This window comes from Macaca nemestrina, chromosome 12 (genome assembly GCF_043159975.1).
Source record: "Macaca nemestrina isolate mMacNem1 chromosome 12, mMacNem.hap1, whole genome shotgun sequence".
NCBI classification, from domain to species: Eukaryota; Metazoa; Chordata; class Mammalia; order Primates; family Cercopithecidae; genus Macaca; species Macaca nemestrina.
Window position 1 is genome coordinate 76734504 of NC_092136.1, and position 24473 is coordinate 76758976.

General features: G+C 43.7%; 1 long non-coding RNA gene and 1 other non-coding gene across 2 annotated transcripts in view; both read right to left on the minus strand.

Annotated features, from left to right (window-relative positions):
• LOC105468799 (uncharacterized) overlaps window positions 1-24473 on the minus strand; it is a 61619-nt gene that overhangs the window by 14699 nt on the left and 22447 nt on the right. The gene's annotated exons all lie outside the window — the stretch shown is intronic.
• Window positions 17415-17475, minus strand: LOC112424474 (U7 small nuclear RNA). The gene has a single exon (XR_003015226.1). It is a non-coding gene; the product is annotated as a U7 small nuclear RNA (small nuclear RNA).

Sequence of the window (24473 nt, forward strand, 5' to 3'; positions counted from 1 at the left end):
GTAGAGACAAAGGAGACACATTTTATCCATGAACTCAAAAACTCCAATGTCAGTCATGGATTTGGGAAGAAAGTCTTCCCTTGGTTTCTGATCACTGCAGGGACGCCTGCCTTGATCATTCACCCACATTCCATTGGTGTCTGATCACCGCGGGGATGCCTGCCTTGGTCATTTACCCACGTTTCCTTGGTGGCAAGTCAATCGTGGGGATGCCTGCTTTGGCTGCTCACCCACATTATACCTAGCCCAGCGCTGCTCACCCCCGCCCCCGACCCCGTGTCTCTACCTTTCTCTTTAAACTGACCTCCTTCACTATGGGCAACCTTCTGCCCTCCTTTCCCCCTTCTTCTCCCTTAGCCTGTGTTCTTAAAAACCTAAAACCCCTTCAACTAACACCTGACCTAAAACCTAAACATCTTATTTTCTTCTGTAATACCACTTGGCCCCAATACAAACTTGACAATAGTTTCAAGTGGCCAAAGAATGGTATTTTCGATTTGTCTATCCTATAAGACCTAGATAATTTTTGTTGAAAATTCGGCAAATTGTCTGAGGTGCCTGACGTCTAGGCATTCTTTACACATCGGTCCCTCCCTAGTCTCTGCTCCCAACGCAACTCGTCCCAAATCTTTCTTCTTTCTCCCCTGTCTGTTCCTTCAGGCTCCATCCCAAGCTCTGAGTCCTTTGAACCCTCCTTTTCTACAGACCCATCTCAACTTTCCCCCGCTCCCCAAGGCTGCTCCTTGCCAGGCTGAGCCAGGTCCCAATTCTTCCTCAGCCTCTGCTCCCCAACCCTATCCTTCTATCACCTCCCCTCCTGACACCTCATCCTGCTTATAGTTTCGTTCCATGACGAGCCCGCCCCCACCTGCCCAACAATTTCCTCTTACAGAGATGGCTGTAGCTGAAGGCATAGTCAAGGTTAATGCTCCTTTTTCTTTAGCTGACCTCTCCCAGATCAGTTAGCATTTAGGCTCTTTTTCATCAAATATAAAAACCCAGCCCAGTCCATGGCCCATTTGGCAACAACTGATAGACACTTTATCACACCAGACTGAGAGAGGCCAGAAGGCCGTCTTATTCTCAATATGCATTTTATTACCCAATCCGCTCCTGACATTAGAAAAAGCTCCAAAAATTAGATTCTGGCCCTCAAACCCCACAACAGGACTTAATTAACCTTGCCTTCAAGGTGTACAATAATAGAGAAGAGGCAGCCAAGTGGCAATGTATTTCTGAGTTGCAATTGCTTGCCTCCACTATGAGAGAATCACCAGCCACATCTCCAGCACACAAGAACTTCAAAATGCCCAAACCGCAGCAGCCAGGCATTCCTCCAGGACCACCTCCCCCAGGATCTTGCTTCAAGTGCCAGAAATCTGGCCACTGGGCCAAGGAATGCCCACAGCCCGGGATTCCTCCTAAGCCATGTCCCATCTGTGCAGGACCCCACTAGAAATCAGACTGTCCAACTTGCCCGGCAGCCACTCCTAGAACCCCTGGAACTTTGGCCCAAGGCTCTCTGACTAACTCCTTCCCAGATCTTCTTGGCTTAGCAGCTGAAGACTGATGTGGCCCAATCGCCTCGGAAGCCTCCTGGACCATCACAGACACTTCAGGTAACTCTTACAGTGGAGGATAAGTCTATCCCTTTCTTAATTGATACGGAGGCTACCCACTCCACATTACCTTCTTTTCAAGGGCCTGTTTCCCTTGCCTCCATAACTGTTGTGGGTATTGACAGCCAGGCTTCTAAACCTCTTAAAACTCCCCCACTCTGGTGCCAACTTGGACAACATTCTTTTATGCACTCTTTTTCAGTTATCCCCACCTACCCAGTTCCCTTATTAGGCTGAGTCATTTTAACCAAATTATCTACTTCCCTGACTATTCCTGGGCTAAAGCCACATCTTACTGCTGTACTTTTACCCAACTCAAGGCCTCTTTTACATCCTCCCCTTGTATCTCCCTACCTTAATCCACAATTATAGGATACCTCTACTCCCTCCTTGGTGACTGATCATGCACCCCTTATCATCCCATTAAAACCTAATCACCCTTACCCTACTCAACACCAATATCCCATCCCACAGCAGTTTTAAAAGAGTTAAAGCCTGTTATCACTCGCCTGTTACAACATGGCCTCTTAAAGCCTACAAATTCTCCTTACAACTCCCCTATCTTATGTGTCCAAAAACCAGACAAGTCTTACAGGTTGGTTCATGATCTTTGCCTTATTAATCAAGTCATCTTTCCCATCCATCCTATAGTGCCAAACCCATATACTCTCCTATCCTCAATACCTCCCTCCACAACCCATTTTTCTGTTTTGGATCTCCAAGATGGTTTCTTTACTCTTCCTTTACACCCTTCATCCCCGTCTCTCTTCATTTTCACTTGGACTGACCCTGACACCCATCAGTCTCAGCAACTTACCTGGGCTGTACTGCCACAAGGCTTCAGGGACAGCCCTTATTACTTCAGCCAAGCTCTTTCTCATGATTAACTTTCTTTCCACCCCTGTGCTTCTCACCTTATTCAATATATTCATGACCTTCTACTTTGTAGCCCCTCCTTTGAATCTTCTCAATAAGACACCCTTCTGCTCCTTCAACATTTATTCTCCAAGAGATATCGGGTATCCCCCTCCAAAGCTCAAATTTCTTCTCCACCCGTTACCTACCTCAGCATAATTTTCATGAAAACACACATGTTCTCTCTGCCAGTTGTGTCCGGCTGATCTCTCAAACCCAAACCCAAACCCATTCTACAAAGCAACAACTCCTTTCCTTTCTGGGCATGGTTGGATACTTTCATCTTTGGATACGTGGTTTTGCCATCCTAACAAAACCATTATATGAACTCACAAACAGAAACCTAGCTGACCCCATAGATCCTAAATCCTTTCCCCACTCCTCTTTCCGTTCCTGGAAAACAGCTGTAGAGACTGCTCCCACACTAGCTCTCCCTGACTCATCCCAACCTTTTTCATTACACACAGCTGAAGTGCAGGGCTATACAGTCAGAATTCTTATACAAGAACCAGGACTGTGCCCTGTAGCCTTTTTGTCCAAACAACTTGACTTTACTGTTTTAGGCTGGCCCTTATGTCTGCATGCGGCGGCTGCCATCACTCTAATACTTTCAGAGGCCCTTAAAATAAAAAGCTATGTTCCACTTACTCTCTATAGTTCCCATAACTTTCAAAATCTATTTTCCTCCTCACATTTGACGCATATACTTTCTGCCCCCCTGGCTCCTTCAGCTGTACTCACTATTTGTTGAATCTCCCACAATTACCATTGTTCCTGGGCCAGACTTCAATTCGGCCTCTCATCTTATTCCTGCTACTACATCTGAACCCCATGACTGTATCTCTCCAATCCACATGGCATTCTCCCCATTTTCCCATATTTCCCTCTTTCCTGTTCCCCACCCAGACCACACTTGGTTGATTGATGGTAGTTCTTCCAGGCCAAATCACTAATCACCGGCAAAGGCAGGCTATGCTATAGTGTCTCCCACATCTATCATTGAGTCTATAGCCCTGCGCCCTTCCACTACCTCTCAACAAGCTGAACTCATTGCCTTAACTTGAGCCATCATTCTTGCAAAGGGACTGCGTGTCAATATCTATACAGATTCTAAGTATGCCCTCCACATCCTTTGCCACCATGCTGTTATATGGGCAGAAAGACGTTTCCTCACTACACAAGGTCCTCCATCATTAATGCCTCCTTAATAAATAAACTCTTCTTAAAGCTGTTCTACTTCCAAGGAAGCTGGGGTCATTCACTACAAGGGGCATCAAAGGGCATCAGATCCCATTGCTCAGGGCAACGCTTATGCTGATAAGGTAGCTAAAGAAGCAGCTAGCATTCCAACTTCTGTCCCTCATGGCCAGTTTTTCTCCTTCTCATCTTTTCACTTTACATTTCCAGTTTTGCCTTACGCAAGGTCTCTTCTTCCTCTGTGGCTCCTCCGCCTACATGTGTGTACCTGTTAATTGAATAGGCACATGTACACTAGTTTTCCTTACCCTCAAAAATCAATTTGCAAATAGCATTGAACAGCTTCCTGTTCCCCTCATGACACCAACACTTCACTACTATTTTGTTTTGTTCTTATTATTAATATAAGAAGACAGGAATAGGCCTTGACTTACTGCTCAAAAAGGACTCTGTATATTTTTAAATGAAGAGTGTTGTTTTTACCTAAATCAGTCTGGCCTGGATATGACAACATAAAAAAAAAAAAAAAAAAAAAAACTCAAGGATAGAGCCCAAAAACTCGCCAACCAAGCAAATAATTACACTAAACCCCCTTGGGCACTCTCTAATTGGATGCCCTGCATCCTCCCAATTCTTAGTCCTTTAATACCTGCTTTTCTCCTTCTCTTATTTGGACTTGGGTCTTCCATTTAGTTTCTCAATTCATACAAAACCGCATCCAGGCCATCACCAATCATTCTATATGACAAATGCTCCTTCTAACAACCCCACAATATCACCCCTTAACCCAAAATCTTTCTTCAGTTTAATCTTTCCCACTCTAGGTTCCCACGTTGCCCCTAATCCCACTCAAAGCAGCCCTAAGAAACATCACCATTATCTCTCCATATCACCCCCCAAAATTTTCGCCACCCCAACACTTCACCACTATTTTGTTTTGGTTTTCTTATTAAAATAAGAAGACAGGAATGTCAGGCCTCTGAGCCCAAGCTAAGCCATCATATCCCCTGTGACTAGCACGTATACATCCAGATGGCCTGAAGCAATTGAAGAACCACACAAGAAGTGAAAGTAGCCAATTCCTGCCTTAACTGAGGACATTCCACCACTATGATTTGTTCCTGCCTCACCCTAACTGATCTTGTGACACTCCTTCTCCTGGGCAATGAATCTCAGGAGCTCCTCACTGAGCACCTTGTGACCCCTGCCCCTGCCCACAAGAGAACAACCCCCTTTAATTGTAATTTTTCACTACCTACCCAAATCCTATGAAACTGCCCCACCCCTATCTCTCTCCCTTTGCTGACTCCTTTTTCGGATTCAGTTCACCTGCAGTCAGGTGATTAAAAAGCTTTATTACTCACACAAAGCCTGTGTGGTGGTCTCTTCACAGAGATGCATGTAACACCAGTAGGCAGTAGGTAGACATGAGCATGGGGGAATTAAAGGGTCAAAGATTTGATCAAAATATTGGTTGGGGGGAAATGAGGAGAGTGAAAATCACCTGGTGACCACTGAACAGGCCCAGAGACAAAAACTCCTAATCTGAGGAATTTAGAAGGGAAAAAAGACCACCTGGTGACCATCAAACAGGTCATACAGAGGCAAAACTCCTTATCTCGGGGAAAATTAGAAGTAATTAGACTTCCCTGCAGGGTGTGGCGGCTCATGCCTGTAAACTCAGCACTTTGGGAGGCTGAGGCAGGCAGATCACCTGAGGTCAGAAGTTTGAGACCAACCTGGCCAACATGGTGAAACCCCACCTCTAATAAAAAATACCAAAAAAAAAAAAAAAAAAAAAAAATTAGCCAGGCTTGGTGGCAGGTGCCTGTAGTCCCAGCTATTTGGGAGACTGAGGCACAAGAATTGCTTGAACCCAAGCGGCAGAGGTTGTAGTGAGCCAAGACCTCGCCAAAACGACTTTCCTATTATCTAAAGCAGGCTTCTGGTTTCAGATTTCTTTCCCCGAAAAAAACCTATAAGTGACTAAAATTTCTATACACCTCTGGAATGCCGAAACTCATTTGACAACCATAAATACCCCTAAGGAAAAACCCATGGAGGGTGGCACTCTCAGTCCTCTCACTGAGGCACCCCGCTGCACCCTTTTGCAACATTCTTCCTTTCTAATAAACTTTCCTTTTTCAAACCTACACTGTTGCCGGTAAATTCTCTTACCTACCCACAAGTCGACCACTGCCGGTGTTCGGGCTCTGAAACCTTGCCTGGCAGTAGAATCATCCAGAGATCTTTAAGAAATCCCAATGGGCTGGGCGCAGTGGCTCACACCTGTAATCCCAGCACTCTGGGAGGCCAAGGCAGGTGGATCGCAGAAGGCAGAAGTTCACAGCCTGGGCAACACGGCAAAACCCCATTTCTACAAAAAATACAAAACTCAACTGGGTATGGTGGTGCATAGCTGTAGTCCCAGCTACTGGGGAGGCTGAGGTGGGAGGATGGCTTGAGCCAGGAAGTCGAGGCTGCAATGACCCATGATCTTGCCACTGCACTCCAGCCTGGGGTGACAGAAGGAGACTGTCTCCTAATGCCTATGCTGCACCCCAGACCAGAGCCTCGGGCTGGGACCCTAGGCAGCAGACTTTTTCAGCTCCCCAAGTGATTCCAAAGTGCATCCAAGATGGAGAGGCATTGGACTAGATAATCTCTAAGGTTTCCTACCATTGTGGCATTAGGAAGCTAGAGAAAAACAACAATGAATGATTATTATATAATGGTTACTACACATTGAGTGGTGTCAAGCACTTCACCTAGAGCTCTATGTGTGCTACTTAATATTCACAGTTAACTTAAGGGGTAGGAATTATACAAATGAAGAAATAAGTTTGAAATGATTTTCATTTCCCCAACATCATGTAACTAAGTGTCAGAGCTAGAATTTTTACACAGTTCTCTCTGATGCCCCAAATGGAAACTTGAAATTATTGCATTCTACTATTTTGCATAACTCTCACATGGCATTGGAAATGGTTTTTTTTTAATCTTGCTTACTTGGATGGAGGCAAATGCCTAATGCTTGTGAATGGGTAAAATATTTCTGTGAACTTAGGGGCTTTCACTCTATTTCCAGATAAATATTTCTTGTTAAAATGCCTCCATTTCCAAATATGGGCTGTAACCCTCTTTTTTTGAGACAGAGTCTAGCTCTGTCACCCAGGCTAGAGTGCAATGGCATGATCTCAGCTCACTACAACCACAGCCTCCAAAGTAGCTAAGACTACAGACACGCACCACCACACCTGGCCAGTTTTTCTATTTTTGTAGAGATGGGGTTTTGTCATGTTGCCCAGGCTAGTCTTGAACTCCTGAACTTAAGCAATCCTCCTGCCTTGGCCTCCCAAAGTGCTATTTTTTATTCAGTATCTTCATACTGAAAAAGTCAACTGTGGAGCATGAATGGCCACCAAACAAATGAGTATAAGATGCTGCCATCTTGTGGCACTTTGGGCCAGGCCAAGTGTGTAAGTAAGCATTAGCGAGGACAGCCCAGCACACGAAACTCTAGCCACACCTGCTGTTTTGCCATCTTTCCAGTGCCTTCCTGGCGGTAACATCATTTTCTTTCTTCAAATTTAATACTAAGAAGGAATCAATGACAGCAACACGAGAAAATAAATAAGAACTGAGGATCAAATAATAAAGTCCTCTAAGGATCAAATAATAAGACCTTCTCCTTTTTTTTTTGAAATGGAGTCTCGCTCTGTCACCCAGGCTGGAGTGCAGTGGTGCTATCTCAACTCACTGCAACCTCCACCTCCCAGGTTCAAGCGATTCTCCTTCCTCAGCCTCCTGAGTAGCTGGGATTACAAGCGCAAGTCACCATGCCCAGCTAATTTTTGTATTTTTAGTAGAGACGGGGTTTCACCATGTTGACCAGGCTGGTCTCGAACTCCCGACCTTGTGATCTGCCTGCCTCGGCCTCCCAAAGTACTGGGATTACAGGCATGAGCCACTGTGCCCAGTCCTCCTTCTAATAACTTGTCTGTATAACCTTTGTCAGGTTAATTTTTCTGGGTCTGAAATTTTCTTATCTATAAAATGGGGACAGTAACACTCATCTCATTAGTATTTTAAGTTCAAATTAGAACACGTGTGTAAAATCCTGGCAAATTGTAGGCATTTGACAAATGTGGCCAAACGTTCCTCCACTTAAGCATTTGTGCTGTTGTGGGTATTGCAATACAAAACCCTCCCTCTGAGTTCCCCCCACCGCCCCCAGCGGTTTCCCCATTACTCACAGCCATTCCAAGATCCTATCAGAGTCTGTATCCTCCAACTCTGCTTATCTCTTACCCCTGGCCCTTTCACCCACCCGACCCTGGGTGACCTGATACACAGCTCTCTCTCTCTGGCCTCAGTTTCCAACACCATGTCTCTCCTTCACCCTGCTCTGCCCACTGGCCTCCTCCCTTTTGCTGTTCCCCTGCCTGAAAGGCTCCCCTAGATACTCTCACAAAGTAGCACAAACACACAAATCCATCCCCAGTCCCTTTCTATCCCCTTTGACCTGTGTAGTTTTAATTTCCAGCACCTCCACCACTCATCTCATATTATATGTTTATTGTTTTCTGGCTCCCTGCCCCAACTTAAGCACCTGAAGACAGAGACTTCATCTGTCCCTAGTGCCTTGCACAGTGCCTGGCACAGACTAGGCACTCAATTCATATTCATTGAGAGAATGAACAAAAACCCCAGGTAAGGGAATCTAGATGGGTGGCCAAGGCCATTTCCGGAGCACTAGTTCTCACAGTTTCAAGAGTCACTGGGAGCTTATTCCAGGACCCCATCCACAGATATCTGATTAAGGATCTGTAAGTAGGCATTTTAAATGACATCCATGTGAGTCTGAGGCAGTGGTGTGTGGCTCCTTTTGAAAAACACGCTGTGGGGGAACAGATAAGCCTAAGAATGAGTTTACTAGAACAGGGATGCCTTTAGGGCAGTTTCTCAATTTTGGCACTAATAGCATTTGGGACCAAATCAATTCTTTGTCCTGGGTGCTGTCCTGTGCACTGCAGGATGTTTCATAGGATCCCTGGCCTCTGCCTGCTGGATGCCAGTAGCAATCCCTGCTCCCACCTGCTGTGACAATCAAAACTGTCTCCAGACAATGCCAAATGCCCCAAGGGGCAGTGGGGTGGGGTGGGGGGTGGGGTGCAAAATTGCTGCCACCACCTTCCACAGAAGACTATTTCCCTGGAACGTGCAAGGCCCTGGGCCAGTGTGTGTGAGTGTGTACGTGGGTGGGGGGAATGTTAATATTAGCAATATGTTTTAAAAGGTATTGCAAAACTCATGAGCTCTTGTGAGCTATGGTGATTTACTGATGAAGATTTAGAATGAGTAGAGAAGAGGTGTTCAGGTATTTGTTGTCAAGTCAGTGCACATAGATCTTTTTTTTTTTTTTTTTTTTGAGACGGGGTCTCACTTTGTCGCCCAGGCTGGAGTGCAATGGTGCAATCTCGGCTCACTGCAACCTCTGCCTCCTGGGTTCAAGCGATTCTTCTGCCTCAGCCTCCCAAGTAGCCGGGACTACAGGCGCCTGCCACCATGCCCGGCTAATTTTTTGTATTTTTAGTAGAGACGGGGTTTCACCGTGTTAGCCAGGATGGTCTCGATCTCCTGACCTCGTGATCCGCCCGCCTCGGCCTCCCAAAGTGCTGGGATTACAGGCGTGAGCCACCGCGCCCGGCTCACATGAATCTTCTTTGTAGTGTCCAGGTGCTGTGTCTTTCTGTTCTGGTTTGAGAACCATCTTTTTATGTTCTTTATTTGCAAATGCACCATTCCTCGCTGGTTTCATAGCTCCCACTCCTGAAGAAGGTAGCAATGCTGTTATTACTCACAATGCCATGACTGTTTGGAACCTGTTTGTATTGAAGCAATATAGACATTTTGGCCTCTGCTGACCCTCAAAACCTTTAACTCATGACACTGAATCATCCACCATACACATGTGGCTCCAGTGACTCTGTTATAAAGATTGTTATCATGCTTCATTGATGACTAACACAAATGCACGTCTTACCCAGAGTCTGAATGGAAATGATAACTACTTTTCTGATGATATTAAATTATCATTTCAGATTTTTTTTTTTTTTTTTTTTTTTTTTTTTGAGACAGAGTTTCACTTTTGTTGCCCAGGCTGGAGTGCAATGGTGTGATCTCGGCTCACCACAACCTCTGCCTCCCAGGTTCAAGTGATTCTCCTGCCTCAGCCTCCCGAGTAGCTGGGATTACAGGCATGCGCCACCATGCCTGGCTAACGTTGTATTTTTAGTAGAGATGGGGTTTCTTCATGTTGGTCAGGCTGGTCTCAAACTCCCGACCTCAGGTGATCCCCCTGCCTGGGCCTCCCAAAGTTCTGGGATTACAGGCGTGAGCCACCATGCCCAGCCTATCATTTCAGATTTTATGGCACAAACACACAACTCACCTTCCAACTATGTCTTCTCTTGAACTCATTAGGCTGTTATCATTGCATTTCCTTGAATGTAATCTTCTTCAATGTCAGTAGAACCCTTTCCTTTCATCAGCAGGCAGAATAGATGAGTGGCCTACCTGCACAAGGGTGCTCTGGATAGGAGGTGTCACAGTGTACACAGGCAAGAGTCAGTGGACAGGCCCACACATGCAGCCCAAGCCAAAAGGTCAGTAGTAGAGAAGCAGCAGAAATTCCAAGATATATGAGGGGGAAGATTGACCAAGTGTAAGGTATAGCAACTCAGTGTCTGCTTGTGACAGTCAACCGAAATCTGCATCAGCACCATCCTAATGGTCCAACTTCACATGAGCTAATAAAATAATATTGTATTGGCCAGCAGGCGTGATCTGCCCCACAGGCTGTCCTTTTGGAAATGTGGCCTGGCCACTGGGCTCTGAGACAACCCCACAGGCACATATTCTGCAGCTCCTCAGGACATCTGTTTGACCCCATGCACTAGGAAGAAGGTTAGAGAGCACTTGAAGGGGAGAAACTGAGTTTGGAGCATCCCACCTGGAGAACACTACTAGTCCCAGCCGGTGCCAGTCAAAAGGGAGAAACTTAAAATTTCAAGGTAGGTACTCCACAGCGGGATGGGGTCCTGTCTGCCCAGGGCCAAGTGTGGTAGTGCTGCACTAGAGCAATGGTGAGTAGTCAGTAGCTTCTTAAAGCGTTCTTTCATGGGAGGGCAAGGTTCACTTGGTGGAGCATTGGGTCTTTAGTAATGGATTATTCCTGGGATGTTAATTATTAATATTATATATGTTAGCTGGTGGTAAAACATGTAAGATAAAGCTAGAGAAATTTATTTTGCTTTTTTTTAATTTTTAATTTTTATGGGTACATAGTAGGTATATATATATTCATGGAGTGTATAGGATATTTTGATATAGGCATACAATGTGTAGTAATCACATCAGGGTAAATGGGGTATCCATCACCTCAAGCATTCATCCTTTCTTTGTGTTACAAACATTCTAATTGCACTCCCTCAGTTATTCTAAAATATACAACAAATTATTGCTGACTGCAGTCACCCTGTTGTGCTATCAAACACTAGATCCTATTCATTGTATCTAACTATATTTTATATACGTTACCCATCATCCCCATTTCTCACCCACTGGCCTTCTCAGTCTCTGGTAACCATCACACGCTCTGTGAGTTCACTGGTTTTAACTGTTAGCTCCCACAAATAAGTAAGAACATGAGAAGTTTGTCTTTCTGTGCCTGGCTTATTTCACTTAACATAATGTCCTCCAGTTCCATCCATGTTGTTACAAATGACAGGATCTCATTCTTTTTTATGGGTGAATAGTACTCCATTGTGTATATATACCACATTTTCTTTATTCATTCATCTGTTGATGGACATCGAGGTTGCTTCCAAATCTTGGCTATTGTGAATAGTGCTGCAGGAAACAAGGGAGTGCAGATGTCTTCAACATACGGATTTCCTTTGATTATACACCTAGCAATGGGATTACTGGATCATATGGTAGCTCTATTTTTAGTTTTTTGAGGAAATTATATACTGTTCTCCATAGGAGTTATACTAATATATACACCCATCAACAGTGTATGAGGGTTCCCCTTTCTCCACATCTGTGCCAGTGTTTGTTATTGACTATCTTTTGGATAAAATCCATTTTAACTAAGATGAGATGATATCTCATTGTAGTTTTCATTTGCATTTCTCTGATGATCAGTGATGTTGAACACCTTTTTAAATACTTGTTTCCCATTTGTATGTTTTCTTTTGAGAAATGTCTATTTGGATCTTTTATCCAGTTTTTAATCAGATTATTATATCTTTCTCTATTGAGTTATTTGAGCTCCTTATATATTCTGGTTATTCATATCTTGTCAGATGGATAGTTTGCAAATATTTTCTTTCATTCTGTGGGTTGTCTCTTTACTCTGTTGTCTCCTTTGCTGTGTAGAAGCTTTTTAACTTGATGTGATCCCATTTGTCCATTTTTATTTGGTAGCCTGTGCTGATGAGCTATTACTCAAGAAATCCTTACCCAATAGCTACAAATAAAAGCCATCTATGACAGACCCACAAAATACCCCTGCAGAGTTTCCCCAATGTTCTATTTTAGTAGTTTCATAGTTTCAGGTCTTAGCTTTTAAGTCTTTAATCCACTTCGATTTTATTTTTGTATATGGTGAGAGATAGGAGTCCAGTTTCATTCTTCTGCATATGGATATCCAGTTTTCCCAGCACCATTAATTGAAGAGACTGTCCTTTCCGCAAGGTATGTTGTTGTGAACTTTGTAAAAAATGTTCACTGTAGTTATATGCATTTGTTTATGGGTTGTCTATTCTGTTTCACTGGTCTATGTGTCTGGTTTTATGCCAGCACCATACTGTTTTGGTTACTATTGCTCTGTAATATAATTTGAAGTCAGGTAATGTGATGCCTCCAGTTTTGTTCTTTTTGCTCAGGATGGCTTTAGCTATTCTGGGTCTTTTAGACTTAAATATAAGTCTAAAATCCTTATATTTTAGGATTACATTTCTGTGAAGAATGTCACTTATATTTTGATAGGGATTGCATTGAATCTGTAAATTGCTTTGAGTAATATAGACATTTTAATAATATTGTTCTTCTAATTCATGAACAGGGAATATCTTTTCACTTTTTGGGTGTCCTCTTCAATTTCTTGCATCAATGTTTCATAGTTTTCATTGCAGAGATATTTCACTTATTTGATTAAGTTTATTCCTTGATATTTTATTTTATTTATAGCTATTATAAATAAGATTATTTCTTTTTTCAGATTGTTCACTGTTGGAATATAGAAATACTACTGATTTTTGTATGTTGATTTTGTATTCTGCAACTTTACTGAATTTGTTTGTCAGTTTTAGTAATTTTATGGTGGAGTCTTTTAGGTTTTTCCAAATATAAGCTCTTATCAGTTGCAAACAAGGACAATTTGACTTCTTTCTTTTCAATTTGGATGCTTTTTCTTTCTTCCTCTTGTCTGATTGCTCAGTACTATGTTGAAAACAGTGGTGAAAGTGGGCATCCTTGTCTTATTCCAGAACTTAAAGAAAATGCTTTCAGTTTTTCCCCATTCAGTGTGATACCAGCTGTGGGTCTGTCATATATGGCCTTTATTGTGTTGAGGCATGTTCCTTCTATACCCAGTTTGTTGAGGATTTTTATCATGAAAGGATGTTGAATTTTACCAAATGCTTTTTTGGCAGCAATTGAAATGATCACAGGATTTTTGTCCCTCATTCTGTTGATATGATGTATCAAACTGATTAAGTTGAACCATCTTGGTATCCCTGGGATGAATTCCACTTGGTCATGATAAATGATCTTATTAATGTGTTGTCGAATTCAGTTTGCTAATATTTTGTTGAAGACTTTTGCATCGGCCGGGCGCGGTGGCTCAAGCCTGTAATCCCAGCACTTTGGGAGGCCGAGACGGGCGGATCACGAGGTCAGGAGATCAAAACCATCCTGGCTAACACGGTGAAACCCCGTCTCTATTAAGAAATACAAAAAACTAGCCGGGCGATGTGGCGGGCGCCTGTAGTCCCAGCTACTCGGGAGGCTGAGGCCGGAGAATGGCATGAACCCAGGAGGCGGAGCTTGCAGTGAGCTGAGATCCGGCCACTGCACTCCAGCCTGGGCGACAGAGCGAGACTCCGTCTCAAAAAAAAAAAAAAAAAAAAAAAAGACTTTTGCATCAATGTTCACCGTAGTTTTCTTTCTTTGTTTTTTGTTTTGTTTTTTTTTTTTGTTTTATGTGTCTGTGTGTGGTTTTGATATCAAGGTAATACTTGTCTTGCAGAATGAGTTTGGAAGTATTCCTGCCTTCTCTATTTTTTGGAATAATTTAAGTTGGATTGGTATTAGTTTTTCTTTAAATGTTTCGTAGAATTCAGCAGCAAAGCCATTGGACCCTGAGCATTGCTTTGCTGGGAGACCTTTACTACAGCTTTAATCCCATTATTTGTTACTGGTCTATTCAGGATTTGGATTTCTTCATGGTTCAATCTTGGTAAGTTGTATGTGTCTAGAAATTTATCCATTTCTTCTAGGTTTTCCAATTTATTGACATACAGTTGTTCCTAGTAGTCTCTAATGAACTTTGAATTTCTGTCTGTGGTATCAGTTGCAATGTCTTCTTTTTCATCTCTGATTTTATTCATTTGGAACTTCTCTCTTTTTTTCTTAGTCTGGCTAAAGGTTTGTCACTTTTGTTTATCATTTCAAAAATGCAACTTTTCGACTGGGCGCAGTGGCTCACGCCTGTAATCCCAGCACTTTGTGAGGCCGAGGCAGGCAGATCATGAGGTCAGGAGTTTGAGACCAGCCTGATCAACATGGAGAAACCCTGTGTCTACTAAAAATACAAAAAAAGAAAAAGAAAAATTAGCTGGGCATGGTGACAGATGCCTGTAATCTCAACTACTCTGGAGGGTGATGCAGGAGAATTGCTTGAACCCGGGAGGCGGAGGTTGCAATGAGCTGAGATCGCACCACTGCACTCTAGCCTCAGTGACAGTGCAAAACTCAGTCTCAAAAAAAAAAAAAAAAAGCAACTTTTCATTTTGTTGATCTTTTGTATTGTTTTCTTCATTTCAAATGCATTTATTTCTGCTCTGATCTTTATTATTTCTTTTCTTTTTCTAATTTTGTGTTTGATTTACTCTTGCTTTTCTAGCTTTCTCTCTCTGTCTCTCTTTCTCTCTCTGTCTCTCTCTCTCTCTTTCCCTCTCTCTCTCTTTTGTATTTTCTATACAGATGGGGTTTTGCCATGCTGCACAGGCTGGTCTTGAACTCCTGGGCTCAAGCAATCTGCCCACTTCAACCTCCCAAAGTGCTGGCCACAAGGTGTGAGCCACCAAGCTAGCCTTCTAGGTCTTTAAGATGCATCATTAGGTTGTTTGTTTGATGTTTTACCTTTTTTTAATGTTGGTGCTTATTGTTACAAACTTTCCTCTTCATACTGCTTTTGTTGTATCCCATAGGTTTTGGCATGTTGTGTTTCCATTTTCATTTGTTGCAAGAAATTTTTTTTTTTTTTTTTTTTTTTTTTTTTTTTTTTTTTTTTTTTTAGACAGAGTCTGGCTCTGCCGCCCAGGCTGGAGTGCAGTGGCCGGATCTCAGCTCACTGCAAGCTCCGCCTCCCGGGTTCACGCCATTCTCCTGCCTCAGCCTCCCGAGTAGTTGGGACTACAGGCGCCCGCCACCGTACCCGGCTAGTTTTTTGTATTTTTTAGCAGAGACGGGGTTTCACCGTGTTAGCCAGGATGGTCTCGATCTCCTGACCTCGTGATCCGCCCGTCTCGGCCTCCCAAAGTGCTGGGATTACAGGCTTGAGCCACCGCGCCCGGCCTGTTGCAAGAAATTTTAAAATGTCTTTTTTAATTTCTTCATTGACCCATGATCACTCAGGAGCATATTGTTATTAATTCCCATGTGTTTGTATAGTTTTCAAAACTCCTTATTGATTTCTGGTTGTATTCCATTGTAGTGAGAGAAGATACCTGATATAATTTTTTTTTCAATTTTTTTTTTTTTTTTTTTTTGAGACAGATTTTCGCTCTTGTTGCCCAGGCTGGAGTGCAATGGCACGATCTCAGCTCACCGCAACCTCCGCCTCCCAGGTTCAAGCAATTCTCCTGACTCAGGCTTCCAAGTAGCTGGAATTACAGGCATGCACCACCACACCCAGCCAATTTTATTTGTATTTTTAGTGGAGTCGGGGTTTCTCCATATTGGTCAGGCTGGTCTCGAACTCCCAACTTTGGGTGATCTGCCAGCCTCGGACTCCCAAAGTGCTGGGATTACAGGCGTGAGCCACCACGCCTGGGTTTGTTTTTTTTTTTTCAATTTTTAAAGTCTTATTTTGTGGTCTAACATATAGTCTATCCTTAAGAGTGATGTAAGTGCTGAGGAGAAGAATGTGTATTCTGCAGCTGTTGGATGAAATGTTCTGTAAATATCTATTAGGTCCATTTGGTCTATAGTACAAATGAAGTCTGATGGTCCTTTTTTGATTTTCTGTCTGGATGATCTGTCCAATGTTGCAAATGTGGTGTAGAAGGCTCCAGCTATTGTACTGGGGTCTCTCTCTCTTCAGCTCTAATAATATGTGCTTTATATGCCTGGGTGCTCCTGTGTTGAGTGCATATATTTTTATAACTGTTATTATCTTCTTGCTAAATTGACCCCTTTATCATTTTACAATGATATTCTTTGTTTTTGTTTTTGTTTTTGTTTTGAGACAGAGTTTCACTCCTGTTGCCCAGGCTGGAGTGTAATGGCTCGATCTCGGCTCACCGCAACCTCTGCCTCCGGGGTTTAAGCGATTCTCCTGCCTCAGCCTCCCAAGTAGCTGGGATTACAGGCATGGGCCACCATGCCCAGCTAATTTTGTATTTTTAGTAGAGACAGGGTTCTCCATGTTGGTTAGGCTGGTGTTGAACTCCCGACCTCAGGTGATCCACCCACCTCAGCCTTCCAAAGTGCTGGGATTACAAGTGTGAGCCACCGCACCTGGCCTCTTTGTCTTTTTTAAATAGCTTTTGTCCTGAAATCGATTTTGTCTTATATAAATACAGCTACTCCTGCCCCTTCTTTTTCCATCCATTTACTTTCAGTGTTTGTGTGTCTTCATAGGAGAAGTATATTTCTTGCAGGCAGTAGATCATTGGGTCTTGTGTTTTTAATCAATTCAGCCACTCTGTGTCTTTTGATTGAAGTTTAGTCCATTTGTATTCAATGTTATTATTGTTAAGTAAGAACTTATTACTGCCATTTTATTTGTGTTCTGGTTGTTTTGTAGTCTTCACCTACTTCTTTCCTTTCTTCCTGTCTTCCTTGTAGTGAAGGTGATTTTTTCTGGTGGTGTTTTAAATTCTTGTTTTTTATTTTTTGTGTATCTGTTGTATGTTTTTTGATTTGAGGTTACGAGGCTTGCAGATAATATCTTACAACCCATTATTTTAAACTGATGACAACTTAACACTGATTGCATAAACAAATGAACTAACAAACATGCAATGAGAAAACTTATACAAACTCTACATTTTAACTTCATCTGCTTGCTTTTTACGTTTTTGCGGTTTCTATTTATATCTTACTATATTGTCTATATCTTGGAAAGTTGTTGTAGTTATTATTTTTGACAGGTTCATTTTTTGTGAGGGAGGCTTCCAGTAAAAACAAGAAAGCCTGCTGGACAAATTCTTAAAAAGCTGTAACACTGACAGGTTCGTCTTTTGTCTTTCTACTGAAGATGTGAGTAGTTTACATACCAAAATTACAGTGTTACAATATTCTGTGCTTTTCTGTGTACTTACTACTACCAGTGAGTTTTATATCTTCAGATGACTTCTTATTGCTCATTAACAGTCTTTTCTTTCAGATTGAAGAACTCTTGTTTGCATTTCTGGTAGGACAGGTCTGGTGTTGACAACTCCCTCAGCTTTTGTCTGGGGAATTCTTTGTTTCTCCTTTATGTTTGAAGGATATTTTCACTGGATATACTATTCTAGGATTAAAGTTTTTTTCCTTCAGCACTGTAAATTTGTCATGCTACTCTCTCCTGGCCTGTAAGATTGCCACTGAAAAGCCTGCTGCCATGCATATTAGAGCTCCATTGTATGTAATTTGTTTCTTTTCCACTTGCTGCTTTTAGGGTCCTTTCTTTACCCTTGACCTTTGGGAGTTTGGTTATTAAGTGTCTCAAGGTACTTTTATTTGGGCTAAATCTGTGTGGTGTTCTACAACCTTCTTGTACTTAAATATTGATATCCTTCTCTAGGTTTGGAAAACTATCTGTTATCTCTCTGAATAAACTTTCTACCCAGATCTCTATCTCCTCTTTAAGGCCAATAACTCTTAGATTTCGCCCTTTGAGGCTATTTTCTAGATCTTACAGGCATGCTTTCTTCTTTTTAATTCTTTTTTGTCTCCTCTGACTGTGTATTTTCAAATAGCCTGTCTTGAAACTCACTAATTCTTTCTTCTGCTTGATCAGTTCTGCTAAGAGACAGCTGGGACTGGTCGCTGGTGCTTTATTTAGTTCATTCAGTGAGGTCATGTTTTCCCGGATGGTCTTGATGCTTGTGGATGTTCATCGGTGTCTGGGTATTGAAGAATTAGGTGTATATTGTAGTGTTCACAGTCTGAGCTTGTTTGTATCTGTCCTTCTTGGGAAGGATTTCCAGCCATTCGAAGGGACATGGATGCTGTGATTTAAGTTTTTTTATCACTGCAGCCATATCTGCACTAGGAGGAACCCCAAGCCCAGTAATGTTGTGGCTCTTGCAGACTTGTAGAGGTAGTGCTTTAGTGGTCTTGGGTAAGATTTAGGAGAATTCCCTGGATTACCAGGCAGAGACTCTTGTTCTCATCCTTTACTTTCCCCCACAAGTGAAGTCTCTCTCTGTCTGTGCTGAGCTGACTGGAGCTGGGAGAGGGGTGACATAAGTTCCCCTGTGGTCACCACCACTGGGACTGCCCTGGGTCAGACCTGAAGCAAACATAGCACTGGGTTTCACCCAAGGTCCACAGTGACCATTGCTTGACTACCACTTATGTTCACTCAAGACCCAAGGGATCTACAATCAGCAGGTGACAAATAGGGCCAGGCTTGTGTCCTTCCTTTTAGGGTGGTAAGGTCCCCCTGGCCCTGGGTGTATCCAAAGATGCCATCTCAGAGTCAGAGTCTGGAGCCAAGAACCTTAGAAATCTTATCTACTGCTGCTGAGCTGGCACCCCGGCCACAAAACAAAGTCCTTCCCCCTCTTCACTCCCCTTTCCACAAACAGGAGTCTCTCTTAATGGCCACCACTGCCCTGAGCCTGCAGCAAGTACTGCCAGGCTACCACCAACGTTCACTCAAGGCCCAAAGGCTCTTCAATCAGCTTGTGTAAATGCTGTGAGGCCTGGGACTCACCCTTCAGGGTAGGAGACTCCCCTCTGGCCCAGGGCAGGTCCAGAAATGCCATCCATGAGCTGGAAATGGGGACACCAAGAGACTGCTTGGTGCTCTATCCCACTGTGACTGAGCTGGTACCCAAACTACAAGACAAAGTGCCCTTTACCCCTCCACCTTCTTTCTTCAAGTAGCCACCACAGCTAGGAATGTGCTGGGTCACATCTAAAGGCAACACAGCTCTGAGTTTTACCCAAGGCCCAGGGTGAGTAATACCTGGTTACCACTGCTGATTATTCCTTCCCTTTAAGGCAGTGAGTTCCCTTCTGGTCCATGGGTGTGTCTTGAAATGTCATGTGATGGCTAGACCCTAGAATGGGGTCCTTAGGACTCTGTCTGGTGCCCTATCCTACTGTGGCTGAACAGGTATCCAAGTTGCAAGACAAAGTCCTCTTTACTCTCCCTTCTCTCCTCAGGTAGAGGGGAGGAGTCTTTCCCAGAGCTGTGAACTGCACTGTCTGAGGTTGGGAGAGGGATGATGTAAGCACTCCCTTGGCCTCCCTGGCTCCATGTACATGTCACAAGTACCCAAGTATGAGTACACTGGCTCCAAGCCCAGCACAGCAATAGGACTTGCCCAGAAATTGCAATCCTTAGGGCCTAGACTGCCTTTACATTTATTTAGGACCCGAGACTTTTACCAAATGGTGGCGGCTTGTCAGAGGTCAAGTTCTGACCACTGGGATGGGCAACATGCCTCTGGCTGGGCTGATCCAAATGCTCCCTCCATGGGCTCCAGCTGAGTTCTGCCTTGTGTTGCTTTCCACTGTGACAGGGCAGCACTAAGTTTCAATGCGAAGTCCCATAATCACTGCACTCTCCCTCCCACAAGTGCACAGATTCTCTCTCTGTCGGCTATGTAGCCACAGCCAGGCAACGAGAGAGGGGTGCTGTAGGCAATTTGAGACTATTTCTCCTACCCTCTTCAGTGTCTCTTTCCTTAATGTGCTGTTAAAACCAGGTACTATGATTACTTACCTGATTTTTGGTTGTAATGAAGGTGTTTTTTGTGTGAATAGTTGTTCAATTTGGTGTTCCTGCAGGGAGGACAATTTCTGGAGGCCCCCACTTGGCCATATTGCTCCCCAGTCTGTATTCCTTTTGCATTTAGTTTTACAGAATCCACTTATTTCCAAAGTTACTTAGGTGAGCAATTTTCTCCCATTTCCTTCATTGAGGGTTTTTCATAATATGGTTGGATTATTTTGTCACGTTCTTTATTTCATCTTGGGATCATCTATCTGAGCTCCTAAATGATTTTTTTTAATTTGCATACATTAGGTTCTAAGGGTTTTGACAAATGCAAGGTGTCATGTACCATGTCACTACCATTATGGTATTACACAAAATAATGTCACCATCCTAAAATATCCTGTGATTTACCTATTCAATCCTCCTCCCTTACTGAATTCCTACCAACTTGTTTTTCATCTCTGTAGTTTTACCTTTCATAATGTGTATAAGTAGAATCATGGCCAGGCATGGGGGCTCACGCCTGTAATCCCAGCACTTTGGGAGGCCGAGGCGGGTGGATCACGAGGTCAAGAGATCGAGACAATCCTGGCCAACATGGTGAAACCCCATCTCTGCTAAAAATGCAAAAATTAGCCAGACGTGGTAGCAGGCCCCTGTAGTCCCAGCTATTCAGGAGGCTGAGGCAAGAGAATTGCTTGAACCTGGGAGGTGGAGGTTGCAGTGAGCCGAGATCACGCCGCTGCACTCCAACCTGGTGACAGAGCCAGACTCTGTCTCCAAAAAAAAAAAAAAAAAAAATTATACAGTAAAAATTCATCAGACTTGCTTCTTTGACTTACTGATATACATTCAACATTTATCCATGTCTTTGCTTTGCTTGATAGCTCATTTCTTTGTTTTTTTTTAATTGTGGTAAAATAAACATAACAATTTCCATTTTTAACCATTTTCTTTGTTTTGTTTGAGGCGGATTCTCGTTCTGTCGCCAGGCTGGAGTACATGGCGTGATCTTGGCTCACTGCAACGTCTACCTCCCAGGTTCAAGCAATTCTCCTGCCTCTGCCTCCCAAGTAGCTGGGACTACAGGCACGTGCCACCAGGCCTAGCTAACTTTTATTATTTTAGTAGAGACAGAGTTTCACCATGGTGGCCAGGCTGGTCTCAACCTCCTGACTTCGTGATCCACCTACCTTGGCCTCCCAAAGTGCTAAGATTGAAGCAGAAATTTAAAAATAAATATGCATTCATTCACTCCAAGAAAAGTAACAGGCAATGCAAGGGTTAAAAGCAAAAGAACAAGTTTTCTTCTGCCTAGCGAGCTCACTTCAAGGACAGTTATAAGATAATGCTGTTTGAGAAGCCAAGGCCAAAGGAACAGGTTCGAGACACCCTTCCCCTCCAGAACAAGGTCGAAGGAAAAAAAAGAGAAAGACAAATTCCTTTACTGTTACTCCTTTCTCTGGCTTGTTAAGCATGATTATGTTTTACAAATGTTTGTATTTAGCCAGTTCTTGTTTTTCTTTTGATGCAGCTACAAGGCCAGCTATGCAAGTCCACAAATTATGCACTATATGATTAACTGCTTTTGTTTTACTTTTGTAAGTCCACTTATAAAAACCCTGTTCTGTCTTTGTTTAATGCTCAGCTTTTTGGATATGAATCCACTCAGCCGGAGCATACCTAAAAATAAGTATCTTCCTGTACTCTCATATCAATCTCTCCATTCCTCAGTTTCCCGTAACATTTCTTGGCGAGCCAGCCAGGAGTGGAGATGACAGGCTTACTGTCTCCTCTGCCTATGGAGGGCTGCAGCCCTGAGCCAGGGGAGACCTGTGACCCCAGGTGCCACCAGGAGAACTTCAGCCTGGAGGGGAAATCAGCTCTCCTGTGACCAGGCACCCCTACCCAGCAGCACAACGGAACCTGAGAGGAGCTACAGGATGATTCTAGAAAGAGCGCACTTCAGGAACTGTGGTAAGGTTTTGGGGCCCAAGGCAGGACCCATCATAAGGATGGAAAGGGAGCCTGATCATCTCCCAGGGTGTGCCTAATAGTCTGACCCAGAGGGGCTGGGGGGCGATGAGAATGGCTCATCAATTCGGATGAAACTCACACCCTAATTGACACAGGAAGTGAGAGTGGCTCACTAAGTTGGTTAGGAAAAGGAAACTGGAGGTGGCGAGAGTGGCTCATCACCCCAATTAGGAACACAGGAACTGGGAGTGGGGAAATGTGTAAAAGTGTGTGAATGGAGGGGCCTAATTAGGCTCATCAGCCACGAAGTGGGGAGTTACAGATCTCTTCATGTGGACTATGTGCCCGAGCAAAGTGTGGGGCCAACTAAGACTAGTAGCAATCTGCATACAGCTAATAGGAGCTGCCCTACAGCTCAGAGTTGTAACAGGAATAAGAATCTCTCCAAAGCCAAGCAGCGTCTGAAAACTGCTGTAATAGGAGATGGTATAGTAGGCCTAAACAAGAGGAAGAGTGAGTGTGCAAGAGTGAATGTGCTGTGCTGTAAAGGGAGGAATGGTAGGAGAGTCATCAAAACTTACTCCATTGGAGTCCATGTTACAGAACTTTAAGAAAGGTTTTGCAGCAGATTACGGAGTTAAGTTAACCCCTCAGAGGTTGAGAACTCTCTGTGAATTAGAATGGCCTTCTTTTGGTGTTGGATGGCCAACCAAAGGAACTATAGATAGGGAAATAATTGGCTGTGTATTTAAGATGGTGACAGGAGTCAGAGGACAGCCTGAGTAACCTGATCAATTTCCTTATATTGATTCACAGTTAAATATGGCACAGATAAGACCGGCCTGAATCCAGCCCTTTTTAGCAGCTTATTGCAAAACACTTGTGGCCCGAGCCCAGCCAAGAGTAAAAAGTAAGAGCAGTTTCGCCGGCAAAGTTAAAAGGGAAGTCCCAGAGAGAACAAGAAAAGCCAATTTTGCAGAAACCGCCAGAGGGAACAGAGATTCTTCCTCCATATGTCCCAGCCTACCCCCCTTTACCGAGGCCAACAGTCCCCCAGGAACCAGACTCAGGAGCCAGCGTGCCCCAAGTTGCACCCCGAAGGAGAGGATCAGAGCCTCAAGAGGCCAGGGAAAGAAATCAAGATAGTCAAGCAGGCTGTCTCAGATCTGGCCATTCTCAAGCTATGCAAATGCCTCTCAAGGAGATGCAAGAGCCCATTTATTATGATGACCAAGGTCAAGTTCAGGGGGGGCAACAGATTTTCATTTACCAGCCCTTTCAACCACTGATCTCTTAAACTGGAAACACCATACTCCCTCCTACATGGATAAAGCCCCAAGCTCTTATAGATCTGATGCAATCCATCTTTCTGACACACAATCCAACCTGGCCAGACTGCAGGCAGCTCCTCCTCACGTTATTTAACAGTGAAGAGCACAGGAGAGTAACACAGACAGCTCTCTGCTGGGTAGAAGTCCATCCATCAGCAGACAAAGTGAATGCTCAGGCACACGCTCAGGGTCAGTTCCCAGACCAAGATCCCAACTGGGACACAGAGAATGCAGCTCAGCTTCTGTGCCTGCAGAGGTACTGAGAGGCACTTCTGCAGGGGCTAAGAGCTGGTGGAAAGGAAGCAATTAATACAGGGAAGATTTCAGAGGTGCTTCAGGGAAGTGATGAGAGCCCTAGCCAGTTTTATGAAAGACTCTGTGAGGCATACCGACTTTTTACCTTGACCCTGAGGCTGCTGAAAATCAGCGTATGGTGAATACCTCATCTGTAGGACAGGCCCAGGGTGATATCAAACAAAAGTTTCAGAAGTTAGGTTTTACAGATATGAATGCTACCCAGCTTCACCAAAGCGTATGTTAACTATGACCAGGAGGCAAAGAAGGAAGCAGTTCGGAGGCTTAAGAAAAAGGCTGATCTGTTGACAGCAGCCCTTATAGAAAAAGAGATTAACAATGTGAGGGGATGTGGATGCAGACGTAGCCATAGAAGAAGTCAAGTTAGACTAGGATTTGAAAGCCAACCAAGGCTAGAGAGGGATCAATATGCGAGATACAAAAAGAAAAGACAGTAGAAGGATGAATATCCAGAAAGCAATGAAAGAAATGGCCAAGGCCATGAGATGAAGAGGCCATCGGCCAAGGGCTGCCACACCTTAGAAAAACCAGATACTGATCTGGTCGGGGTGGTGGAGTTAAAGGATGTGAGGACTAGGACACACCAGGCTTCTTCTCATTGGGCCTTCAGGAGCCTATGGTCACATTAGAAGTTGGAGGCCAGTTGACGGACTTTTTGGTAGATACTGG